At 41.4% G+C, this 26,803-nt stretch overlaps 1 protein-coding gene across 1 annotated transcript in view; it reads right to left on the bottom strand.

Moving 5' to 3' along the window:
- The window catches only part of atp10b (ATPase phospholipid transporting 10B), a 258,383-nt gene extending 252,158 nt beyond the window's left edge, over positions 1-6,225 (bottom strand). The window contains 1 exon segment of the mRNA XM_072590568.1: positions 6,136-6,225. The gene's annotated coding sequence lies outside the window, so the exon portion shown is untranslated.
- Between the last annotated feature and the right edge of the window lie 20,578 nt (positions 6,226-26,803).

The raw sequence follows: 26,803 nt of genomic DNA, 5'->3' as shown, positions 1-26,803 counted from the left end.
AGACAACTCCAGTGAGGTGAGAGCGACTGTCCTTCACCTCAAGTCAGCTTTTGACTGAGTATAGCGTTAAAGAACCCTCACAAACAGGAGTCAATGGGAATCAATAAAAATTCTCTAATGGGTTGCAGTCATGCCAAGCACAAATGAAAATAATTGTAGTTAGTGGAAGTCAATTATCTCAGTTAAGATACCACTATAGGAGTTCCTTAGGGTAGTGTCTAAAGCACAACCATATTTACTTTCCTCATCAATTAATTTCTCACCTCACAAGGTTAGAGGTGGGAATGCTTTTTGAAAACTGCACAATATTCAGCACTATTTGGATCAGAAGTAGCAAAGCCGAAACGTGCTTGCACAGACAATTGCACATTCTTACACCTAACGCCTTTTAGGCACCGAACCATGCAGATTTGTATGTCGTTATGCACACCTTATCTTACAACCCTCTCTAAGTATGCACAAGTGGACATGAAGATGATATTTCCGCAAGTAGGAGAATATAATCTGAGGGTACAGCCTCAGTATGAAGGGATGACCCTTTAGAACAGAGACGAGGACGAATTTCTTCAATCAGAGGGTAGTGAATTGGTGGAACTCATTGCCTCCACAGGTTTCTGTGGCAAAGTCATTGAATGTATTTAGGACAGAGATAGGTTCTTGAATACTAAGGAGATCAAGGGTAACGGAGAGAAGACAGGAGAATACAGCTTAAGAAAAATATCAACCATGATCACATGGTGGAGCAGACTTGGTGGCCAAAGGGCCTAATTCTGCCCTTTTATCTTACGGTCTTACAGTCTCATAGAAGCATTTTGTAGTGCATTGGAGAAATGCCATGATAGTGTGCTTAGGCTGGCACATATTGGATGCCAGCACTTGTGAAAATGGAGTGCTTCCAACCTCTGCCTGTGGTTTGTCCTCTGAGACGTTGGTGCAGGGTGTCCAAGATGAGGTCTCCAGGAGAAATCGGCAAGATGGAGTCATCAGGGACTTGCTCTGACTCTCAGATTAGGAATTCTCGACATCTAGTTGCTGTCTGGTTGTTGGCAGCATATTAATGAGGCAAGGTTAACCAATAAGCCCCCGTTAATAGTAAGCCCCCGTTAATAGATTACATGCTGCTCATTCACGAAAATCTCATCTCAACTTCCAGAATCTAAATAGTAAATGTAACTTGTTGCTCCCATGTTGAGAAAGGCCTTGCTCAATTGTTCAAGCAATTCTCCTAAATTTCTTGCCACAGCTCACGTTATTCAGGGCCTGGGATGATTCCACCCAAATTTGCACTTAGAGCTTTGAAGTTTCTTCTTTTTCTCAGGTTAGTAACCATCGTATTTTCAAACAAAAGCAAGGTGTATCAATAGTGAACTATTTCATGTTGCCATCTGAAGCAAACATTTTCAAAATGACCACAGCAATATAATTGACCAAAGTAATGATATAATGTCACTGACCCAGTCAGTCTTTCTTGCTGCTAGCTGACACTCCCTCACGCAACTGGTACTCCTGTACTCTAAAATTATCCAGGAGATAATATAATGATCAATGCCTGATTGAGCTTACGTTAAGCAATAAAAGTCATCAAGTCAAGTGTCTGGCTATAGCTTTCTTTTCAATTCTTGCTTTCACTAAATAACTTTGCTATTTATTACAATAGATCGAATCAAAATACCTCATGGCTTTACCCTCTTTTTGCGCATAAGTCGCATGATCCCAATTCAACCAAACCCCAAAATATCATTGTTGACCTGATGATGTCTCTCATCATGATATATGCTTCAATCGATTATTCATATGTAATAACCAGTGTCTGCTGTGCTCAGTTCAAGGGTTGGACCATTATGTTCAGTTCAGCAGCAGGACCCTTCTACCCAGGTAGGGTGTGTGGGGTGGGCAGTGCCAACACCTCTGATTTCTTTTCCAATCCCTGCTTCTCAATGGATATAGTTGCCAGTAGATCTTTTTGAACAACTGGTTTTTGTATGTTATATCACACCTCTTGAGGAGGTGGGGCTTGAACTAGAGGTAGAGACATTACTACTACTTTGCAACTGAAGCCTTCTAAATATGCTGCCATAAATTAAACACGTCAGTAAGATCCTAAATTTTGTCTGCGCTGCTACTATCTTCAAGGGTAAAAAGTCCGATTTGGCCATGTCAAGAGCACAAAAATCAGTCAAGGCTCCTCTTCCAGCATGCTATTCAATTACTTATTTTGAGATAGGGTATACATGTCGTAAGAAGTACTCCTCATAGATAAGTATTTTGCTAACGCATTTTCTAAACTCACATTAAAAAAATGGCTACTTGAATGAGATGTTGGAGAATGGCCACATGATGTCCATATGCAGTTTTCCAAAAAGACACAAAATTCAATCAGAGTTTGATTAAAATAAATCATACCAACCAAAATGTTGCATAGAACTGATTCTGATACACACACACACACACGAATCAAATGATCTATGACATGATGATTTAATCACACATGCTGATGGGTTTACCCTGTTTAACGAAACACTGAAGTTAGCATGGCTGAAGGAAACACAGTTGTCGGTACAGCAAAAAATGCAACTGCACTTCTCTTTTCATGGATGCTTGCTTTTTATTTTTGCCAAAGACACTCAGCTGGAACTGCCGATGAGATCTCCTGATGAATTCACAAAAGTATATTATTCCACATGTGAACGTACACAGCTGTCATGGGTATTCATCAATTTATTTTTATTGTAGTTCAGGGTGCATTTTAATGCAGGCAACTGAAAAAAATCTAATTCAATCTGAAGGCATTAGAATGCAGCCAGAGTCAGGGATTATTTACAATCATGACTTTACAATTTTTCCTCAGAGCACAGTTTACGATTTCCATTTATTCATCATGTTTAGGTTCCTAGAATGAACAAGCTGCTCCACCATTATGTAAGCCAATTTGTAATCACACTTCAGCAGCTCAGACCTGTGTTTGTTCCTCATTGTTGGGAAAAGAAATCTTTAAATATTTAATTTGAAAAATAAGTAACAAAGTTCAATTATTATGTGTAGGAGGAGGGAGACTTGCTCAAGAAACTATGTCAGGCTGCATAGTCAGAAATGTTTGAGCTGACAGGGAGTCACAGGCAGGGAATTTTCATCAGTGACAAAGTGACCACTTCAGAATAGTACAAAATCTATGTAAGATTGAATAAAAATTAATGATGGGCACCTAACAAAGAGGAATGTTCACATAAAGTAAAATGTACAGTGAAAACTGCATACTTGTTTCCTTCCAATAGAAAGTGTTACTTACAATGTAACAGGCTCCTTCACTGTTAAAACTTTAAGAAGCTAAAGTGTTTCCTCAATCTTCAAAACATGTCCAAATCTAATCTATACAACATCAACTATGACAAAGATTTGTTCAACCTTCACTGGCTGCATTTCAATGATGACATTATTTTGATCCCAGCAGGATCAGAATTATCTCGTTGCACAGAATTTTCGTCTCATACACCTATACCTATTCATGCAACCTCACATTTCAGGTTGAACCGGATATTAGCTCAGCTTGGTTTTTAAAGCATGTTCTAAGATAGCATTGCCTGGATGTCAACTCCACACAACTATTTCCCTCTTCAGAAATTGTGGTAAAAGTTCTAACACTGAATAGTTTCACGTAAAGAAGTATTGGACTCAATGGAATCAAATATTTGTGACCTTCAGTTCTAATGCAGTTACACAGGATTTAAATTAGGCCAGAGGCAGAAGTTATATTGAAGTTTGTCACACTTTAAGAACCTTTCAATAAAATGGGTACTGTAAAGGCATCAGTAGATTTTTTTTGAAGACAATGGACAATAAATGCTTTGTCAAGAAGAGATTGAAATGAAGGCATACATAAGCCAAGTAATAATTAACAAGGAAAGGAGATATGCTGGGTGGAGTGAATATTGACTTGCTGACTCACTGGAAACAGAGTGGTAGTCCAGTTACGTATGCAAATTCTTGAAGTCTGGCTTTCCTCACATGCAAAGGATTTGGCACATGTCAGAAGGTGGAGGGAGTTCAGGGAACTGGCAGAAAACACCTCGGCTTCTCTTGCTCCTCCAGGTCCATAGCAGTGCCACATTGGAGGTACTGGCCTTTGCCTTGAAACTATCCACACAGTAACTGCCCATCCTCCCCGAGGCACATAACAGTGAACCACATTCAAATCTTCCCAGTGAGTTACAGCTGAGAATTGAACCCTCACTGAAGTATTTATTAAAGTGCCAAACATTCTCTGAGGAGCAGGCTGGTTCCCTGTCTCCTGTCAAAACAGGCTTGGTAGTCAGTCGGTTGGAGCCAACTGCCTAAAGCACATGCTATTTTTGCTCATATAAAATCTACCTGCATCCAATCTAATCATTCAGAATTTTAACTGACCAGAAACTAAAATATCCTGGGCCTCAATGGATGAATTTTGAACTGAAACCAAAGCTAACATGCCAAACTTGGCAAGTAGTTTGAGAACATGATTCCAAAACATTAATAATAATGCTCCTTGCATGTCCTACATTTTTCACGGAACCAAGGTTGATCCCTGCCTTGTTAATAATGGGAGAGTGGGGAATATGCCAGGCCATGAGGTTGGAGATTGTTTTGGAGAACAATTCTGCTACTGATGATGGTATACATGCCTCATGGGTGCACAGGTTTGGTGTTTGGTCTGTTTGTTATCTATTCTATTTAGCATAGTCATAGAGCCTCACAATGTTATGGGGAGTGTCTTCGATGTGAAAGCAGAACTTTGCCTTCACAAAGGCCGAGTGGTGGTCACTATGACCAAAACTGTCCTGGACAGATTCATTCAGAACAGGCAGATTGTTGAGGGTGAAATCAAATAAACTTTTCTCTGTTATGAGATCCCTCATCACCTGCCACAGTAACAGTTTAGCAGTTATGTCCTTTCGAACCTAGACAACTCAGTCAGAACTGAGGCTATCAAACCACTCTTGATAATGAACAGAGCACATTCTATGCCCTTACTGCCCTCAGTGCTTCTTGTTCAAAATTGTATTCTCAAAACAATAGCCTGGGTCTCTGGATTACTCATCTCTTGAAAAGACCACCTATGTCACTGCCTTAAGTTAAGCTATTAGTTGCCTTCTCATTAACCCAGACAATCATGGGGAAAGTGAGGACTGCAGAGGTTGGAGATCAGAGTTATAAGGTGTGGTGCTGGAAAAGCAGAATGGGTCAGGCACCATCCAAGGAGCAGGAGAATTGACATTTCGGTCATAAGCCCTTCATCAGGAATGTGGACCCAAGGAGGAAAATAGGTAAAGAAGTCAACACGTTCATTGACGTGGAGGAACAAAAATACCATAAATACTTATCAAATGCAACATGATAGAAGATATATTGTGTTGAGCCATGCAAGTTTGTTGTCAAGTAAATATGGTATATTGGGATTTACAAAGAAATGTAAATCCAGAGAAAAATACCCTTCAACAAACAATTGGACCTATTTATAAAGGAAAGCTTTACGAATGTTTGAAGCAGAGCCAAAGAGAATGCTCCCTATCCAATGAGTCCAGCAAAATTAACCATCTAGTATAACTTCTACAATGAAATCAAACGTGGCTGATTACATTCCATATGTAATGTGGAACCTGTTCCTGTTTTAAAGTGAGGCAATATCTCATTTTCTTTCCCCAGCGATTTGTATTACTTCTTTTAATTTCCAAGCTATATGCACATTGGATATAATTTCATAAAAATATTGCAGAGTTTCACAATGAATCAAACTCATCTCACTGGGAACATAACTCACAAGAATTAATACGAATGCAGAGTAGCAATAAATATATTTTACAAAGTTTTTTTAAAAAGTTGTTTGGAGTGAAGTCAATACATTGATTCATGATGGCAGATACTAAGAATTCCATCTCTTTAGATTTTCTCTTTGTGCTCCAAATAACTTTCAAGGATTTTCTATTGTATAAAAGCATTCACCCGTAGATTTCATTTAAGCTTTGATAAAGGTATCATTGGTTTACTAATTCTACAGCAGCTTTGCTGATTACAGAGCTCAATTTTCCTTCCTCTTTAATTTACTTACAAAAGGACTGCCCATCCTTCCCAAGGAAGTCCCAAGAAGTGAAAATGTTCACTCACCTTTAGTTGTTAAGAGTTGAGTTTCATCTTCTTCGATAAATAGGATGTCTTCAATAAATTCTGAACATTTACAATACCTACTCCACTGTAACATGTCATTTGAAAACAAGGAAATCTTGGCAGTAAATAAAGAAGGCAGACAAACCAGTTTAGACAAACAGAACAGCTTCGATGAGTCATTGACCAAGGGTAGTTAATCAATTGCTGACCCAACAATGTAAATGTTTATTTCATTCTATTCTTAAATGTAACACAAAAGGCCCCACGGCATTTAAAATTTAGGATATTGAAGCAGTTTTGAAGTTTTGGACTTAATCTGCTTAGAAATTGGTACTCACTATATTTATCTGGTGTTGTGAATAATGCTTACTGAAACAGCAGGACCAATAGCAGGTTTGGAACCTGTTGAGGCCTTCTGCTTTATTTCTAAAGCAATTAGAAACTGTCAGGATAAGAAGCTGAATTTTTTGAAAGAAAGATTCCTAATTAAAAGGTTCTTGGCATAGGTCAGAAAGACACTTGAATTTTTCAAATTGCAAAAACTGCAGAAAAGCACAGAAGTATGAAGGCTGACTCTCTCTCTCTCTCACTCTCTCTCTCTCTCTCTCACACACACACACACACACACACAGACACACCTGTGGGACTTGCTGGAAATCTGACAAAACTGCAGTGAAATGACATTTGCCAAGGATGGAAAGAACAGCACAGCTTCTTAAACCAAACAGGAGTGTATTGAAGAGGCCAAGGAAATCAGCGGTTGGAATATGTCCCTCCGAATTGGACACAGGAGTACACCAAGAAACTTCAGCTAAAAAACAGGGGCGGCACAGTGGCTCAGTGGTTAGCACTGCCGCCTCACAGCGCCAGGGTCCTGGATTCGATTCCAGCTTCGGGTGACTGTCTGTGTGGAGTTTGCCAATTCTCCCTGTCTCTGCGTGGGTTTCCTCCCACAGTCCAAAGATGTGCAGGTTAAGTGAATTGGTCATAGTGTTAGGTGCTATTGGTCATAGTGTCAGCGGTCAATATGGGGAATGGGTCTGGGTGGGTTACTCTTCAGAAGGTCAGTGTGGACTAGTTGAGCCAAAGGGCCTGTTTCCACACTGTAGGGAATATAATCTCACTTCAGCAGGGTGAATGGTTCAACATTTTCAGGTACTATGTCCCAGCATATGACTTTCCCAGCATTCTCTTGCACAGCATGCCTCAGAACACATATTGTATCTAAACTCACTTCTCTCCCTGGAGCAAAGCTAACACCAACTACAGCTCCATCTGGAGCATCTGCTGGGGTATGGTTGGTGTTAGCTTTGCTGTTGCCCTTTTCCTTAATGGTGGGGCCAGCTAATCTGCATAAGCTACTCCCATACTGTGATGAAGGCTGACAACAAGGAGGTGCATCTCGAAGTGAGTGAAGTGTACAATAGGAATACTGACTTCCGAAAAGTTGGAAATCACTTGTTAAGCAGTGAAGATGCTGTCTGCAAAGTACTGAGTATCATCCTCTCACTGAGGCATGGCTGGAGCTCTTCAGTATAGCTGACCTAAGTCTTCTTGACCTGTCACATTTCATTGAAGACGTTCAGCCAAATGGACACTTAGCTGGTTGCCCCTGGCAAGTTGCTGCTCAAGAAATTGAAGACAGAAAATCCTGTCTGAAGAATTGACTACGTGTCCATATGTTTGTTGTTTCGGGTAATTTGATTTTGAATTTTATTTTACACAGGAGGAAAATGCAGAATGTTCAATTGTTTAGGGTTGGTTACAAAAATATTTACTGTTGATGCTCATAGTGCTTGATTGATTAGGTCTGGGTGCAAACTCAAGGAAAACGAAATACATTTTAAAAAAGCCAGGAGATGAAAGCAAGTCTTTGACATTTTAAAGCACTGTCAATAAATCTACTACAGTCGGTTCTAATATAACGTGATAGTTCCGTTCTCATGCGACCTCGTGTTGTAAGAAAATTGCACAATACCATTTAAACTAATAGGGCCAGAATCATGTTACAGACAATACAGGGAAGGTAAGCTTGTATTCTACAAATAATGGTCAAAATTCTTCAATCACGTTGTAGCCAATTCATATTGAAGAAAAGCACTTTACCGTAGAACCAACTGTAACTCTGTAGAAAACTGGATCATCTTTGCAGAGATCCAATGTATAAAATATATGACACCACTAATAAAGTAATGCTATCCTGAAACCCTGCTGCCAGGCATTTAGTTCAAGCTGTAAAATACTTTGGAAAAAATATTGTCAGCGTTGTCTGCTCTGACAGTGTTGGTGCTGTCAGTGTGTTTTGAACATTTTGATTTAGCCTTTAAAGAAGCACGGGTATAAATCTTTATGAAAGGGGACTTTTTCTTTTGATCTGTTTCCATAAGAAAGCAACGAGCCAGCTTATTCAATTGCTTCAGTGTTGTCTGTTTCATGCAAATTTTACTAACTTTATAAAGCATTCATTTAATGATTTGTATCCTTAACTCATATTGCAATTCCTTAGGGAGGCAGAAGACAGGAACTTATAGGATAGTTAGTCTGACCACAGTCATTGGTAAGATTTTAGAATCCATTATTAAGGGTGAGATTGTAGAATACTTGAATGTGCATGATAAAATAATCTTAAATAGCATGGTTCATGACTGACAGAATTCTTTGAGGAGTTACTTGGTTACTTTGACAAAGCCCAGAAATGAGAATCCATGGAATCCCTGCAGTGTGGAAGCAGGCCATTCATCCCATCAAGAGCACATGGACCCTGTGAAGATCATCCCATCCTTATTCTTGCAACTCTGCAACTCTCACGGCTCATCCATCTAGCCAACTCATTTTTGGACTGTTAGAGGAAACCCATGTAAACACTGGGAGAATATGTAAACTGCACAGACAGTCACCTAAGGCTGGGATTGAACCCATGTCTTTGGCGTTGTGAGATAACAGTGTTAACCACTGAGCCACCATACCACCCTTTGCTAAAGGAAATCGCTAAACAGGATAAGAGACAATGGCATGATGGATAAGATTCTGGCATGGAAAGAGGGTTAACTGGCTGGTAGAAGGCAGAGATTAGAGAATAAATTGACCTTTTTCAGAAAAGCAGCCAGTGATTAATGGAGTTCCGCAGGAGCCTGTGTTGGGACTACACTATTCGCATTATATATTAATGGTCTAGACAAAGGAACTGAGGACATTGTTGCTGAGTTTGCAGTTGACAACAACATAGATGGTGGGACAAGTCGTGTTGAGGAAGCAGGGAAGCTGTAGAAGAACTTGGACAGGCAGTTGGAATTTAGGCATAGTATGAGGTTATGGACTTTACGAGGAAGATTAAAGAAAAATATTCTCTAAATTAGGAAGGGCTTCATAAATCTAAACCACTAAAAGACTCAGGAGTCCTGGTTCAGGGTTCTCTGAAGATTAACATGATTTGGAGATGATTTGGAAACAACGACCTGATGAAGGAGCAGTGCTCCAAAAGCTCGTGCTTCCAAATAAACCTGTTGGACTATAACCTGGTGTTGTGTGATTTTTAAGGTTAACATGGGTCAGGTGACAAGTAAAAAGGCAAATGCAGTGATAAGCGCTGAAAATGTGTTGCTGGAAAAGCGCAGCAGGTCAGGCACCATCCAAGGAACAGGAGAATCAACGTTTCGGGCATCAGCCCTTCTTCAGGATTTCAAGAGGGCTGGAATACAAGTTGTACTATTGAGATTGCAGGGTGTAGGTTTGCTCGTTGAGCTATAGGTTTGATATCCAGACGCTTCATTACTTGGCTAGGTAACATCATCAGTGGCAACCTCCAAGTGAAGCGAAGCTGTTGTCTCCTGCTCTCTATTTATATGTTTGTCCTGGATGGGGTTCCTGGGGTTTGTGGTGATGTAATTTCCTGTTCGTTTTCCGAGGGGTTGATAGATGGTATCTAGATCTATGTGTTTGCTTATAGCATTGTGGTTGAAGTGCCAGGCCTCTAGGAATTCTCTGGCATGTCTTTGCTTAGCCTGTCCCAGGATAGATGTGTTGTCCCAGTCGAAATAGTGTTTTTTTTCATCCGTGTGTAGGGCTATGAGGGAGAGAGGGCCATGTCTTTTTGTGGCTAGCTGGTGTTCGTGTATCCTGGTGGCTAACTTTCTTCCTGTTTGTCCTACGTAGTGTTTGTGGCAGTCCTTGCATGGAATTCTGTAGATGACGTTGGTTTTGTCCATGGGTTGTACTGGGTCTTTTAAGTTTGTTAGTTTTTGTTTGAGAGTGTTGGTGGGTTTGTGTGCTACTAGGATTCCGAGGGGTCTTAGTAGTCTGGCTGTCATTTCTGAAACTTCTTTGATGTATGGTAAGGAGGTTAGGGTTTCTGGTTGTGTTAGGTTTGCTTGTCATGGTTTGTTACTGAGGAATCTGCAGACTGTATTATTTGAGTATCTGTTCTTCTTGAATACGTTGTATAGGTGGTTCTTCTCTGTTTTCCGAAGTTCACCTGTGCTGCAGTGTGTGGTGGCTCATTGGAATAGTGTTCTGATATGGCTTCGTTTGTGTGTGTTGGGATGGTTGCTGGTGTAGTTAAGTATTTGGTCAGTGTTTGTCGGTTTTCTGTATACGCAGGTTGTAGTTCTCCATTGTCCTTTCTTTCGACTGTGACGTCCAGGAATGCGAGTTTGTTGTAGGTTTCTTCCTCTTTGGTGAACTTTATGCCTGTGAGGGTGTTGTTGATGATGTCAAATGTCTCTTCTATCTTGTTTCGTTTTGTGATGCCATAAGTGTCATCTACGTAGCAGACCCAGATTTTTGATTTGATGGTTGGTAGGGCTGTTTGTTCTAGTCTTTGCATTACTGCTTCTGCTATGAATCCTGATAGCGGAGATCCCATGGGTGCACTGTTGGTTTGTTTGTAGACTATGTTGTTGAAGGTGAAGTGGGTGGTGAGGCACAGGTCCACTAGCTTCATACTGTTTTCGTTGGTAATGTGATTGATAGTGGTTGGGGTGTGTGTGATGGTACCTTCTAAAAGTGTGGTAAGTGTTTCCTTTGCCAGGTCGATGTTGATGGAGGTGAACAGGGCTGTTACGTCAACTGAGATCATTGTTTCGTCTTCCTCTATTTTGGTGTTTTTGATGATTTTTAGGAATTCCTGGGTGGAGTGGATGGAATGCTGTGACTCTTCTACTAGGTATTTCAGTCTTGTGTGTAGTTCTTTGGCCAGTCTGTAAGTTGGTGTTCCGGGTAGTGAGACAATGGGTCTGAGGGGGGCTCCTGGTTTATGGAGTTTTGGTAGTCCGTCGAATCGTGGGGTGTTGGTCCCGTCTGGTTGCATTTTCCGGAATTCCGTCTTGTTTAATTGTCCAGAATTGTGTAATTTTCTTAGGAGATATGTAATTTTGTTTCCTCGTTGTGGGGTCGGGTCTAGCGCCACCTGTTGGTACGTGTTGGTGTCTGCGAATAGTGCATTGGCTTTTTCTGTGTAGTGGATTAGTGGTGCTGGAAGAGCACAGCAGTTCAGGCAGCATCCAACGAGCAGCGAAATCGACGTTTCGGGCAAAAGCCCTTCATCAGGAATGTCGGCCAGGGTGGTCAGGCTTGTGGATCTTGGGAAGGAGGTAGAACCGGGCAGTGCGGGGTTCTCGGACTATGAGGTTGGAATCTGTGGGTGGGAGATCTCCTGAGGTGATGAGGTTCTGTATGGTCTGGGAGATGATGGTTTGGTGATGGGGGGTGGGGTCATGGTCGAGTTGGCGTTTGGCTTCAGCGGTGTAGAGGTCAGTGCGCCAGACTACCACTGCGCCCCCTTTATCTGCTGGCTTGATGGTGAGGTTGGGATTGGAGCAGAGGGATTGGAGGGCTGCGCGTTGTGAGGATGAGAGGTTGGAGTGGGGGAGGGGGGACGACAGGTTGAGGCGGTTAATGTCCTGGCGGCAGTTGGAAATGAAGAGGTTGAGGGCAGGTAATAGGCCAGCGCGGGGTGTCCAGGTGGATGCAGTGTGTTGGAGGTGGGCGAAGGGGTCCTCGGAAGGTGGGCGGGAGTCCTGATTGTGAAAGTAAGCTCGGAGGCGGAGGCGACGGAAGAATTGTTCGATGTCACGTCATGTATTAAATTCATAGATGCGTGGACGGAGGGGGATGAAGGTGAGTCCTTTGCTGAGGACTGATCGTTCGTCCTCAGTGAGTGGGAGGTCTGGAGGAATGGTGAAAACTCGGCAGGGCCAGGAGCTGGGATCTGGTGTGGGTGTGGAGCTGGGAGTGGGGTCGGAGCCAGTACCTGGAGTGGGTGTGATGGTGGGGGGAATGGGGGTGGAGGCATGAGCAGGGGTAATGTTGCCCTCGGGGTTCTTGGGTGTGGGGATAGTGACAGTGGGGTCTGTGGGGGGCGTGTCAGCAGAATGCAGGTGAGTGGCGCTGGTGGAGGCGGAACTGGTGGAGATCATGGCAGTAGGGGAAGTCACTGAGCGTGTGGCATCAGCGATGATGTGAGGGCCAGAAGTGGCTGTGGGAGTGGCCATGATGGGGGCGGAAGTGACATCATCACTCAGCGTGGGGGTGGTAGCTGTGTCAGCCGCATGGCTAATGGCGTTTTCGAGGCCAGGGGAATCTTCTGGAATGTTTGAGGAGCGCTGGTTATGGAGGTGGGTGGATAAAAGTTTGTTGTACTTACAGTTTTTCATGTGTGAGATGGAATTGAAATACTGTTTGTTGAGAGTATGAATTCTCCTGAGGATGTAGTACAGAGTGGGTACTTTGCAATTCTGAGAGAGTGTGGCCCTCAGCTGAGGCAGGGCTGACTGTAGAGAGGTTAGGTGCCGGCGCATTGCTGCAAGCGTGGAGTGGAGGATCCTGAAGGAGAACTGTTGCTGGTGTTTTTGAATCTGTAGTCTGTACTGTTTGTCCTGTTCGGGTCCGAACTCTGCTGGTTTAAAGGTGGTCTGGAGTCCGTGTGGGATGAGTTGGTTACGGAGGCATGCACTGAGGAAGCAAATGTGGCTGTGGTACCGAGTTTGTTTCACAACATGGTTGAAGAGCTTCAGAGCAGAGGAAATGACCTGGGAGTTGCAGTGGGAGAGGGACTCCCTGAGATTCTTGTAGAGAGAGGAGGAAAACTTCTTCAAGGCAGGCATCCTTGCAAGAGGATTCGCAGTAGGGTTAAAATCAACAAGGTAAAAACAATGACTGCAGATGCTGAAAACCAAATACTGGATTAGTGGTGCTGGAAGAGCACAGCAGTTCAGGCAGCATAGTCCCTTCTGTTCAGGATGATTGTGAGCTGACCCTTGTCTGCAGGTAATATGACAATATTTTTGTCTTTTTTGAGGTTTTCTAGGGCTTTCTTTTCTTGTGTGTTCAGTTTGTTTCCTTCCCTCTTTTGGCTCAGAGTAGGTGCAACTCTCTGTCTGATCATTTGTTGTGCTTCTTCTGTGAGTTTGTTGTCCTTCAATGTGGTTTCTAATGCCGCTAGGAAATCCTTCTTGTCAGCGTCTCGGTAATTGAAATTTAGTCCTTTTACTAGTACCGCTTTTTCTGTGTCTGATAGGATCCGGTCTGATAAGTTCTTTATCCATGCCCCTGTGTTATTGGTTTTGTCTTTGTTGGTGAGTTTGTCAAGTTTTTTCTTCAGGTCCCGATTTTTCTTTATCTGTGTTTGTCGTTGTTTGGTGTTTATGGCTCTTTCTACTACGTCTGTCCATTCTTGATTTTTTGCTTGTTTGAATAACGGTCTTTGGCGTGCAATTTCCCAGTTGTATTTTCGGAGTCTGTGGTGGGCGTCATTGATTAGTTCTCAGAGCATTCAGCGGCTGTTTCGTTCTGTTAAACTTCTGGCTTGAGGTGTTTTTATCGGCGGTTTGTATTGGAGACATTTTGGCAGTACCTGTTTTCTCAAACATTCATGCAGAAAGTACAGTTGTTCGTGGGTGGAACTCTCTCGGATGGCATTCCTTTCCCATCTTCGGGCAAGTTGCAATGTGATGTGCCCATAGGTTGTATAAGGCTCTGGTCAGATCGCATTTGGAATATTGTGAGTTTGGGCCTGATATCTCAGGAAGGATGTGCTTAACTTACAGAGGGTGCAAAGATGGTTCAGAACAGTGATCCCAGGGATGAAAATTTTGTTATTTGAGGACTCTAGGGATGTACTCAATGGTGTTTCGAAGGATGTTGGTGGGGGGGGGGGGGGGGGGGCGGTGGGGGTGGGTGGAATTTCATTGAAACTTGCAGGATACTGCAAGATTTGAATGGAATTTATGGGGAGAAAATGATTCCACTAGTAGGAGAGACTAGGATCCAAGGGCACAGCCTCAGAATGAAGGTGCAACTCTTTATTACTGAGATGAGAAGGAATTTCTCCAGCCAGAGAATTATGAATCTATTGAACTCATTGCCACAGAAGGCAATGAAGGCCAAATGGTTGATTGTATTTAAAACAGGGATCGATAATGTGAACAAAGAACATCAGACTTGGGAAATGGAACCATCACAGCAGTGTCTATGCTACTCCAAAGTTGGTTTAAAAAATTATTAATTAAGTCTCCAGAAATCTTCAGTGATTTGGTCACCAGAGATGGTCACAGTATTATAAGTGAGCATACTTTGATGAGTCTGAGAAAAAACTGTGTAAACATAAGACAGAACAACAGATATGTTGTATCTGTATATGTATTTCTGTTCTATATCAAGAGCTTTCAATTCTTTCATGATTCCATGGCATCAATAAAATTTGCTTAATTCAGATTTAGAAAATCAAAATTATGGCCCAACATGGAAATTTGCTGGCCATAGACAGTTGTGTACTCCAATAGAAAGTGGCTTATTTCACATTTTTCTTTTCTGGCGGATGTTCTATTTTATTTCATGAACAAGTGTAATAGACCTGAATTTTTCCTTGACTTGTATTAGAAATGGTCAAAGATTTACATTGAGTGAATTGTCCAATTAGATCAGCTTAAAGAACAAATTTCAGGTTCAAACACAAAAAAATGCTGGAGAAATTCAGCAGGTCAGGCAGCATCTGTGGAGAGAAATAAAGTGAACATTTTGAGTCTGATATGACTTCTTCAGAACTGAAGAGGCATTCTGAAAAAGTATTGTACCAGACTTAAAAAGTTAACAAAATTTCTCTCCATAGATGCTGACAGACCTGCTGAGATTGTCCAGCATTCTCTATTTCATATTTCTAGCATCCACAATATTTTCCTTTTATATGAATTTTAAAACATTTCATTTGAACTTATCCTGGGGCAGTTTTGATTTCTGATGGAAAATGATTTGATTTTTCAAATTTATGAGAATTCCATGATGGGACATCACATTACGTGCTTTCAATGCACTGGAATATGATTAGATGGAAATTGTCAATAAAGATGGAAGTTCTATGCTTAATTAAATTCTATACTTCATTTAATTTGGCCATGAAAACCATCCCTACTGCTTTGACCAAATTCCAAATTGCTGGTCATTAAGTTTCCCTTAAAGAAACTCCCAGAGAACTCCACTTTAATTAGAGATAGACTGGTGGTGAGCTTAACCTAAGGATCACTAGGCCTCAGGCAACGTTGAAAAGGCAGGATTTTCATGGTGACCTAACTGTTAAGGGAATTGAACCTGTGTTTTTGGTGACACTCTACGTTGCAAATCGGCCAACTAGGCTAACTCACCCCCTAAACCGTGGGACCTATATTAGTCATGCAGTATTTATTATGATTGTCTTCCTACCTTTCAAATCTGCAGTCATCATACTTCAACTTAATAAAATAATTTACTTACTGTTTTATTACAAACCTTCCTTTGCTCTCCTGTGATTTACTTAAATGTGTTGCCATTTTCAAACTGTATCCCAGAATTCCATGTTTCACTCCCTCCAATAAGATCTATAGCCCAGCCTGAATGCTGGAAGGGCTATGGTTAAAGGGCTCTTGTGGCACAGTGATAGTGTTCATACCTCTGGGATGGGAGGCCTGGGTTTACGTCCCACCTGCTCTAGAGATATGTAATAACATCTCTGAACAGGTTGATTAGGAAAATATCTGAAAGTCACAAAAGTTATTCTTTCTCACTGTGGCAGTGATATCCTATCTCTTCTCATCTTCCTTGACCTGTTTACATTTGACACATTTGAGCACATCATTTTTTTCTGGATCCACCTTGCACATTCCTGCTGGCTGGAGATGCCCTTCTTTCTTCTCATTCTTACTGATATAAACATTACTGGAACACAACCTAAAATGTCTTCTCTTACCATACTTGCTCTGTTATCTCTAAAGTTACCCAGGTATGTAATCTTGGCCTTTTCCTATTTCTCAACTGCTGGGATATTATCTAAAAATACAATATCAAGTTTCATGAGAATACCATTACATTTAGCTCTGGCATATCACTACCACTGACACCACCTTTGATCTCTCAATGGTCTCTAATTTGTCACAATTATTGGTTGATCTCCAATATCGGAGGACAAAACATGTCCTGCCATTTAATATAGAGAAGACTGAAGTCACAAACTCTTTCCCATGTCCACCATTTCTATCCCTCACTGCATTCTTAATCTGTGTAAGACTACTGAGAACCTTAGTATTGTGTTTGAACTTGAATTGCATTTCTGGTCACATAACTGTGCAAGTACCAAGACTGCCTATATTTACCTCCAGAATCTTCAACTTGTTGTTGAAGATTTTATTCACGCCTTTATTCCAACTATTTCAATGCATTCTATGTTAATATCCTCGATTTTGGTTTCATATATCTCCATGTTTCCAGCACTCCCTACCTGTATAGTCAGTAGTTCCACAAAATTTGAGATCTCAAGAATGCTCCAATAGTGGCCTAGAATACATCCCTGATCTTAATTGTTCATGTTTTCACCTGTCTTGCTCCTAAACTCTGGAAATCCTTCCATAAACCTCTGCATCTTGTGCATTTTAAAATGATCCTAAAACATACTTCTTTGGCCAAGACTTTCTGTCATTTTTCCTGCAAGGTCTCAGTGTGAAAGAATTATGCCAAAAATGCTTTCATTGACATCACTGTTGCTAAACACCTTGGGATGTTTTAACATGTTTCAGGGCAATATGTAAATGTAGATTGTTGTTGATCATAGAAAACTTTACACAATAAAATAATAACCTCTTTCCTAGACTCAGCAGGATACTTAGAGAACATATAAACTTAAAGATGACAAGACTAAAGCCCTGATGAGGGCAATCACTTTGCTGATTCCTCACACCCACCTCTCAGTTGTTACTGAAATGATATATCCATATAGAGCTTGATTCAAAACCAATACTGATCTAAAGATACATTCAAACTTTATGCAACAGGAGTTCAAAATGCTCTAGTGGCAATAAAACACAAAGAAAAAGCCTCAGTCCAGCTTTCAGTTTCCCTTTTTCATTTATGAAATATTGTGGTGATCTCCGAGTTTAATATGTTCTGATAACCAACTTTCTGTGTCACCATGCTAGGGTAATTACTGCTGTCCATGTGAAAAATCAGCATTTTCATCATAATCTGGCCAAAACAGTAAATCCTGACTTAATGGTAGATCTGACTGTGCTTTGTATTAGAAAACATCTTCCAAGTTACTTTCCTAATCAGCAATATTAAAATTGAGTGCATTGAAATAGATGTAGTAAAGGCATGAAACAAAAGCTTTAGGAGGAGGTAAGACGTTTTCGTGAAACCTGTTCATCGTTTTTCTTAATTTATCCCATTTTTCCGAATCAAACTGTTCAGATGTGTTATTATACACCTGTGGAGCAGGTAGGGCTTAAATTCAGGCCTCCTGGTCTCAACATATGGACACAAGACAGCTTATTCTTACAATTCTGAGGAAATGACACATATATTCGGGTCAATTTGCACCATACCCATGACTAGAAATTACTCAAATGGTAAAGTTAGAAATGAATAAATCCTTGCTATAGGTAAACATTTGAGGCAATAACCAGCAGCATGTTGTAAGTAAGTGAAACACCCATTAAAATCACATGGGAGCTTCATAGCCCTATGAACATCGGGGTCCTATTACATCATAAGGACACAGATCAACTTTCAACAAAAGTGGGAAACTGAAGCCATGGATCTCCAACTGGTATGAACCAGAAGAGGGCCTGTTTTATAAATACAAAGCTATTCTACATGTGCAGACGATGCTGGAGTAACATCGCTCCATTGATTTCCTCTGTAGCATACTGTGTAATGCCTCAGTTTTAAACTGCATTCACAAAGTGGAGCATGAATGTAAAAGCAAAATACATCAGATGCTGGAAATCTAAAACAAACGGAGAAAATGCAAGAAAAATATAGTAAGTCTGCCAACTTCTATGGAGTGAGAAACACAGTTGAGATTTTGGGTGAGGTAAGAGCTACTGCCCTCGACATCGCGTTTGACTGAATGCAGCATCAAGGAGCCCTGGCAAAACTGAACTCAATGGTAATTAGAGGCTATGAATCCTGTAACAAATAACTCACTCCTAACTTCACAAAACCTGTCCACCAGATCTTGAAAAATGTCCATTTTACAGAGGAGGAAGTGCTAGATGTTTTGAAACACATAAAGGTGGATAAATTCTCAGGACTCTGTGGAAGCTAGAGAAGTGATTGCTGGGCCCCTTGCTGAGATATTTGCATCATCAGTAGTCACAGATGAGGTGCCGGAAGGCTGGAAGTTGGTTAATGTGGTACCACCATTTAAGAAAGGTGGTAAGGATAAGCCAGGGTAATATAGACTGGTGAGCCTGATGTTGATGGTGCACAAGTTGTTGGAGGGAATTCTGAGGGCCAAGATGTACATGTATTTGGAAAGGCAAGGACCAATAAGGGATCATCAACATGTTTTTGTGTGTGGGAAATCATGTCTCACGAACTTGCTTGAGTTTTTTTGAAGAAGTAACATAGAGAATTGATTAGGGCAGATCGGTAGATGTGATCTATATGGATTTCAGTAAGGCATTCGACAAGGTTCTCCATGGCAGACTGGTTAGCGAGGTTAGATCTCATGGATTACAGGGAAAACTAGCCATTTGGATAGAGAACTGGCTTGAAGGTAGAAGACAGAAGATGGTGTGGAGGTTTATTTTTCAGACTGGAGGCCTGTGACCAGTGGGATGCCACAAGGATCATTGCTGGGTCCACTATTTCATCATTTCTATAAATGATTTGGATGTGAACATAGAAGGTATAGTTAGTAACTTTGCAGAAGACACCAAAATTGAAGGTGTAGTGGGTAGCAAAGAGGGTTACCTCAGATTACAACAGGATCTGGACCAGATGGGCCAATGGGCTGAGGAATGGCAGATGGAGTTTAATTCAGATAAATGCAAGGTGCTGCATTTTGGGAAAGCAAATCTTAGGAGGACTTATACACTTAATGGTAAGGTCCTCGGGAATGTTGCTGAACAAAGACACCTTGGAGTGCAGGTTCATAGCTCCTTGAAAGTAAAGTTGCACGTAGATAGGATAGTGAAGAAGGTTGGTATGCTTTCCTTTATTGGTCAGAGTATTGATTACAGGAGTTGGGAGATCATGTTGCTATACAGGTTGTCGGTTAGGTCATTTTTGGACAATTGTGTACAATTGTTATGTCCTTCCTATTGGAAGGATGTTGTGAAACTTGAAAGGGTTCAGAAAGGATCTACAAGGCTGTTGCCAGAGCTAGAGGATTAAGGTATATGGAGCGGTTGAATAGGCTGCGGATGTTTCCCTGGAGTGTCGGAGGCTGAGGGGTGACCTTATAGAGTTTTATAAAATTATGCAATGCATAGATAGAATAAATAGACAAAGTCTTTTCCCTGGGGTGGGTGAGTCCAGAACTAGAGTGTATAGGTTTAGGGTGACAGGGGAAAGATATAAAAGAGACCTATGGGGCAACTTTTTCACACAGAAGGTGGTGTGCCCGTGTAAAGAATGAGTTGCCAGAGGAAGTGGTGGAGACTGGTACAATTGTAACATTTAAAAGGCATCTGGATGGGTATATAATAGGAAGGGTTTAGAGGGATATAGGCCAAGTGCTGGGAAATGAGACTAGATTAGATTGGAATATCTGGTTGGCATGGATGAGTTGGACCGAAGGGTCTATTTCTGTGCTGCACATCTTAATGACTCCATGACTCTCTCTACAAGGCACAAGTCAGGGGTGGATGAGTGCAGCTGCAACAACATTCAAGAAGTAATGACACCGTCCAGAGCAAAGCAACCTGCCCATCCACACTATATCCACAAGCATTCACTTCCCCAGTCACTGATGCTCAGTAGCCGCAGTATGTACTGTCTATAAGATGCACTGCAGAAGTTCACCAAAACTCCTTAGACAGTACCTTCTCAAGACCACCATTTCCATTTAGAAGGTGAATGATAGACACATTAGCACACCACCTGTATGTTCCCCTTCAACTACTCACTAATCTGACTTCATGTCATAGATGTGTACAGCAGGGAAACAGGCCCTTCGGTCCAATTCATCCATGCTGACCAGATATCTTAAATTAATCTTGTCTAATTTTCCAGCACTTGGCCCATATCCCTCTAAACCTTTCCTATTCATGTACTCAGCCTTTGAAAAGTTCTAATTGTACCAGCATCCACCACATCCTCTGGCAGCTCATTCCATATACGCACCACACTCTGTGTGAAAAGGTTGCCTCTTAGGTCCCTTTTAAATCTTTCCCCTCTCACCTTAAACCTGTGCCCACCAGTTCTGGACTCCCCCATCTCAGGGAAAAAAACTTTGCCTATTTACCCTATTGCATGCCCCTCATGATTTTATAAACCTCTGTAAGATCACCCCCTCAGCCTATGACACTTCAGGGAAACAGCCCCAGCCTATTCAGTCTCTCCCTGCAGTTCAAACCCTCCAACCCTTAGCAACATGATTGTAAATCTTTTCTGAACCCTTTCAAGTTTCAAATCCAAAGCTGTTCTTTTAGTGTTTTTGGGTTGAAATCCTGGAATTTCCCCCTTAACAGTATTATGGGTTTATATGCAGCACATGGACCACAATGGTCCACCTGATCAAGGGCAACTATGCAAGGCAAAAAAAGCTGGCCCAGCTAGAGGCAATCATATGCTATGAGTGACGGTTTAAAAAAAAATTGATCTGACTCTTCAGAAGAGCTCTGAAGAAAAATAGATATTCAGACTTTTTAAAATTCATTGGGCAGTTCTGAGGGAGTCATGTCTTTGTCCTGGAGCACTAATGGTCTGCCAGTTCTCTTTCTCTCAAGATCAAACATATTTTAGTTTCCCTCCTCTCTACATATGTACACCCTTGCTAAAAATATTGGAATTCATGTCCCTTCACACGCACTGACAAAATAAACAGGTTTTTGAGACATGTGTTGTGATCAAACATGCCGAAATTTCTCTCTACCTTGTTGTTGCACTCCTAAAGATTATATAACATAATGGTTTCACAGCCTTAAGAGAAAGAATACTAATCAGAAAGCTTCAAATGAATAACTATGAATTAAAAAGAAATTAATTATGTCAAAACTGAAGAACTCTGTCAATTAAAAATTCATAAAAATGTATATCTGGTCCATAATGTTCAGTTATGCAAGACATTTTCACCTGCTCTGTAGCTAATACATGCTATGCAAACCATGATTGCTGACCATAAAGTAGAAGTCCTGCAGCTTTGTTTGTACGTCATTTTATAGCTTTGTACCATTTAGATTCAACTGCCATTTCAATTAGTAATCCTGTTTGGCTTCTCTTGATGCTTGCAAAAAAAACCAAGATAACACAGACTGGATCAGGTGTTTATAAAGAATACTTCAAATTGCCTTGATGTATTTTACAACAAACTGAGTAATAACTAACATCTGCTTCTTTGAAGCAACTTTTATAAACACAACATAACCATTATTCTCCCTAAACTTCTATTCAGCTGATACTGTAATAAAAGACAACACTTCACTTAATTTCATACTGCTGTTTTTTGGGAATAGGTGTTTGATAACAAACTGTTCAGCTACATCAGGGATTCAGTGCACATGAAATTTCAAATTATTTTTTAAAAATGCAACATTCTTTTCAGCAGGGATTGGCTGAGTAATGAAGTGCTGGAAAAAAATTAATCCTTTTTTGACTTAGCATTAGCAATAAATAACTTTGAGATGTCAAGGAAAGGAGTCTCTCTACTTTGGTCCAACAATATACTTAAAGACAAGCTTCAGGACAGAACCCTTATTTGTCCCATTCATTTTCATTTTGCAGAGTAGTTATCTTTCAGAGAAGCCTGAGTAAAACAGACAATCATAAAAGTAATTAATACTGAACATGGTCTATGCAAGTTGGAGGAAAAATCTGAAAATGCTGCAAGTGTGGAGGTTCAGCCAACATCTATGAGTTACTCATCATGTGTTTTTTTTCCTTCCAATTCAGAGGTGGTCAAATTCCAAAGATGAACATAAAAATTATTAGTAGTAGATTGCAACAGGGGACAATTCTTGGCAATTGGGGAACATTACGGTTTGGTGTTGGGGTTAAGGCAGCCTGAGTTGGACTGGCAATCAAGGAAATTTGTGTGTAGAGGTAGAAGATAAAGAGTTTTCTTGTTGGGGTCAATTTGGATCATGAATCAGGAGGAAGGGATTTGGGAAAGAACAGTGTTGGAATTTTGTGAACTTTTAAGAAATTACTTGTTCATGGAATATGGCCATCACTGGCAGAAATTTTAATTGAAACTAAATTTCCCTCTTTTCTATGGTTATTTAACTGACTGTTTTAAATACAATAAACTCTGCTATAACCCACTGCATTGGGGCCAAACAATTTGTATTCTAAAACCATAGAGTGACTGATATTTATATAGAGCCTGCAGCAGTATTACTAAAAATGCACCTTTTGGATTTTACATTTATAACTTTCTATTGCAATACCTGCATATCTACAGTGTTGAAGTGCATTTAACTGAATTAATTCTCTTTGTGGGATGGAGAGAACACATTAAACATGGGGCCAATGCTTGCCATAGGCATAAGAAGAAAATTAGCATTTACATCAGTCCAGGTCAGTCATGCTCATCTCCCAGTAACTGACTGAGCAACAGAATAGAAAAAGATTTAACAAAAGCTGCATGATGCATCTCAAAGAATGCTGAATGAATGATGATTTTATTTCCATATATTCTTTCTAAAGAAATTACTTAAGCATTGAATTTGTTGGAAGGCAGAACAGAAATAAAAACAGAAGGCTCAAATAATTTCTAAATTAAAACTGCAGAGAATTAACTGTTGTATAAAAATGGTAGCTGAAATGGTTACCTGATATCACAAAGTAGACTCCACCCAACAAGATGTAAAGAACAGTTCAACAACACAGATTCCCAAAAGAAGGTTTGGTGCCAGGAATCTTCACAAGGCTTCTTAGTCACCCCATTTCAACGTATTAGCAGTTTGAAACACCCAAAATTATAAGATGCTAGTGATAGTGGCACAGTCTGAAGAAATCTTCAATTCTACAAAATCCAAGGAGAATGAAGAAGAAAAAAAGTTAGAAGACTGTGAACTGAACTTTTCCAGATATGATTAAGTATTAATTCCTGCACTGTTTATAATGGATTTCTCTCCATGAGTTCTAGCAACCTCTCTCATGCTGTTCTCCAAACCTCCCCTCATTACCATGCAACATGCCATTATGGTGCCCCACTCATCCTATCATCCTTGGCAGGAAAGCCCAGGAATTCCTTGCACTGGCACCACTTGTAAAGCCAAGCACTTGGTCGAGTACTGTCTGTCAAGAGCTGCCCTTCTCTGTATTTCTAGTGGGAAGGTATTGGAAATTGGGATTTCTGAAAAACTGAATAACATGAGATTTCATTTAACAGCTATTACAGCAGTGATTAACTTTCCAAATTTCTAGCATATGAAACTAGAAGGGAAAATTTACAAGAAACACTGAGGTCACAGTGCCCCATTGAACTAACAACAGCAATTTATCTGGCACCAAGCGCATCGTATTGTCAGTGTACTGTTTGATAAAATAATGTTCACTGAAGTGTCACTGAAATGCAGTGGGGGGTCACTATGTATAGGGACCTGCAATCAGTTGGCAGACGGAACCAGAATGTAACTTGGGCTGTTTGCTTGCTCTCTTAGTGCTCACGTATTTTGCCCCTATATGCTTGCTCTCATAATCCCTGCCTTGCCTTTCCATGCCAATTTGTACACTGGCACAAACAGGCAGCTTGCATTGCTGCTTAGAAGTCTTCAGTCCATGAAGCACGTATTTTGTTGTATGGCAGTGTTCTATGTCAATCTCTCATGTACTTCATGTGCCAGCAGCTTACATGGCAAAGACACTGCACACGAAGCATGGAGGAAGCTATGTAATTAACCCTAAAGGGAGTAGTCAGCGATGAAGTTCATTGGGATTCCTGTCAGTCAACAACAACCTTCCATACCAGTCAAATGCACAGGCCACAATTAGGTGTCAGTCAGGAATTCTCGGTGCATATCTCTGTATCCAAGAAGGGGGTCACTGTCAGTCTATTGACTCTGTATTAGTGAATCCAGGGGTAGGGCTATTGAACTCGGGAAAATTCATCAGAATATCTGAAATTGATCAATGAATGCTTTGCCCTGGCTGTCCAGTTATATTAGGAAGGGAGTTGGGCCACATTCAGTCCATCACCAACTAAAGCGGTATTGGTAGAGGACAATTGCAGGTATGTGTTACAAAATGTAAATGGGTTTGGGTAGAGACATGGGGAAATATGAATCCTATGAAGTTGACTGGATGGGCTAATAGGAAGGTAAATAGGCTGAAACTGGAAGCCACTGATAGAGGAATTGACACCCTCACCTTCCATCGAACTGGAATCAAACGTGTACAATGGCAGGAACACTTGGAGTGGCTCAGCCTGTGAGGGAGGGGGCTGCACTGACAACTGCACAAAGGGTGTTTAACAGGGAACAACACAGTCACAGCATGGAGGCTGCTTGCTCTGTGGCAATTTACAGAACTGATCTTCTCTAGACATGGCACCACCCTGGCATTGCCACTGCTGTGCCATCTCTCACAACTACATCTTTGTGCAAAGTGGAAACCAAGCATTAGGGATGTCATCAGTATTTAGTGTTATGTGTTTATTGTTCCCCCTGCATGCAGATGGTGCAGTAGGCTGTTTGAGCAGACAAGTATCTGTTAAGACTTATAAATGGCCATGCTCTGCTGTCCGCTGGTAGGAAATTGCATTGAGCACATACAACGAGAGACACAAAAGCTAATGCAAAAAAGTTAAAATCATCAACATTTATGTACACATTTATATTTACAAAAGAGCCTTCTTTACCCATGCCACCAAAGTACCCTTTCTCTCCCTCCCACTATGTCTCAGTGCAGTTCTTGGTTCTGCTGTTGTGGTGGAGGTAGCTTATTCTCGCTATTGCACAGCTGGCTTAGCAGGGAGATCCCAGGGGCCAGTGTGTGGGCCAGTATCTGAGTCTGTCATGCTGGGATCTTCTTTCCAGAAGCAAGTTGACTTTGTTTAGCGTGAATATCCAAGGAACAATGGGGGCGGGGGGAATGGGGTTGGCGGCAGGCATCGTGATGGTGGATGGCTGAAACAAGTGCAGAGAATGTTGAGTTTGCAGGGTCTCGCTATCTCTTCATTGCCCTGAAAGGAAACCACTGAGGAGCCTGTCTGTGTTCCACCTCAAACTGGGTGCCTCCTGAATCTGTGAGAACAGGCCATCATAATGGGGTCAAGGCTCTCTGTCACCCTCAGGCCTTCAGTTCTGGTGACTAATGACTGAGATGATGGAGGACATCATTCCAGTAGATCCTCAGGGTGCATGACCCGGCTTTCCAATGGCAGTCCCCTAACTGTCCACAGAGGCAGATCTATGCAGGTCTTCTGAATGCGAGCATTTTTGGGCTGTTTCTTCCTCAGCCAGCTGTGGTGCTGTCATTGTGAGGTGCTCACCAGATTGTGAACACATAGTCTCTATGCCTATGGTTTCCACCAAGGTGCCTTCACATTGACAGGTGGGATGTGCAGGAGGCAGCCTTGCTAATGCTTCCTCTGAGGTCTTGGTACTCATGTTCTTCGAAGCCCAGGAGAACAGTTTGTCTGCTACTGGCTGCTTCCCTGCAGATATAATTGGGAGCCTTGTGGAACCTACAAGACCAAAGGGAATGAAAGCATTGCAGCCGGTGTTTGGGAGTGGTGTGCAATGCTTGAGAGTGATCATGTGGTTAATGGGAGAGGGATAGTGGCATGTAGAGAAATACTTAATCATTTTTCTCATTCATGGATGCTTTGATATCCCCACAGAAGCAGTTTCCTGCAGGGGCTAGGGTGCTCTCCTCATAGCAGGTGACAACATGGATGTCAGGAAGCCCTCCATCCATAGATGCTGCCTTTGCCCTGCTAGGAGCTGTCTTCCCCTGCCATGTGAAAAAAGAGAGGATATCAGCAAGATCACATAGGTGGCAGGGTTGTCAGTGCTGGTGCATGTTGGAAAGATGTTGAGGAATTCCAGAAAACTGAGGAGGCAGATTGGATGGCATGCAGGATTAGTGGTATAGGAGGCTGATAGGGAAGAGTGAGTGATTTTCATAGCAGGCACCAATAAGAGAGAGGAGGAATGAGCTTTAGTGGGAGATGGGTGCTGTAGCATAGTTAGTTACTATGAGGTGGTAAAGTGCAGAGATAGTCACCTTTGCTGATAGAATGATAGGTTTCTGAGAA

This window comes from Chiloscyllium punctatum, chromosome 20 (genome assembly GCF_047496795.1).
Source record: "Chiloscyllium punctatum isolate Juve2018m chromosome 20, sChiPun1.3, whole genome shotgun sequence".
NCBI lineage: Eukaryota > Metazoa > Chordata > Chondrichthyes > Orectolobiformes > Hemiscylliidae > Chiloscyllium > Chiloscyllium punctatum.
Note: the sequence above shows the minus strand (reverse complement) of the source record. Positions and strands in the feature narration are given on the sequence as shown.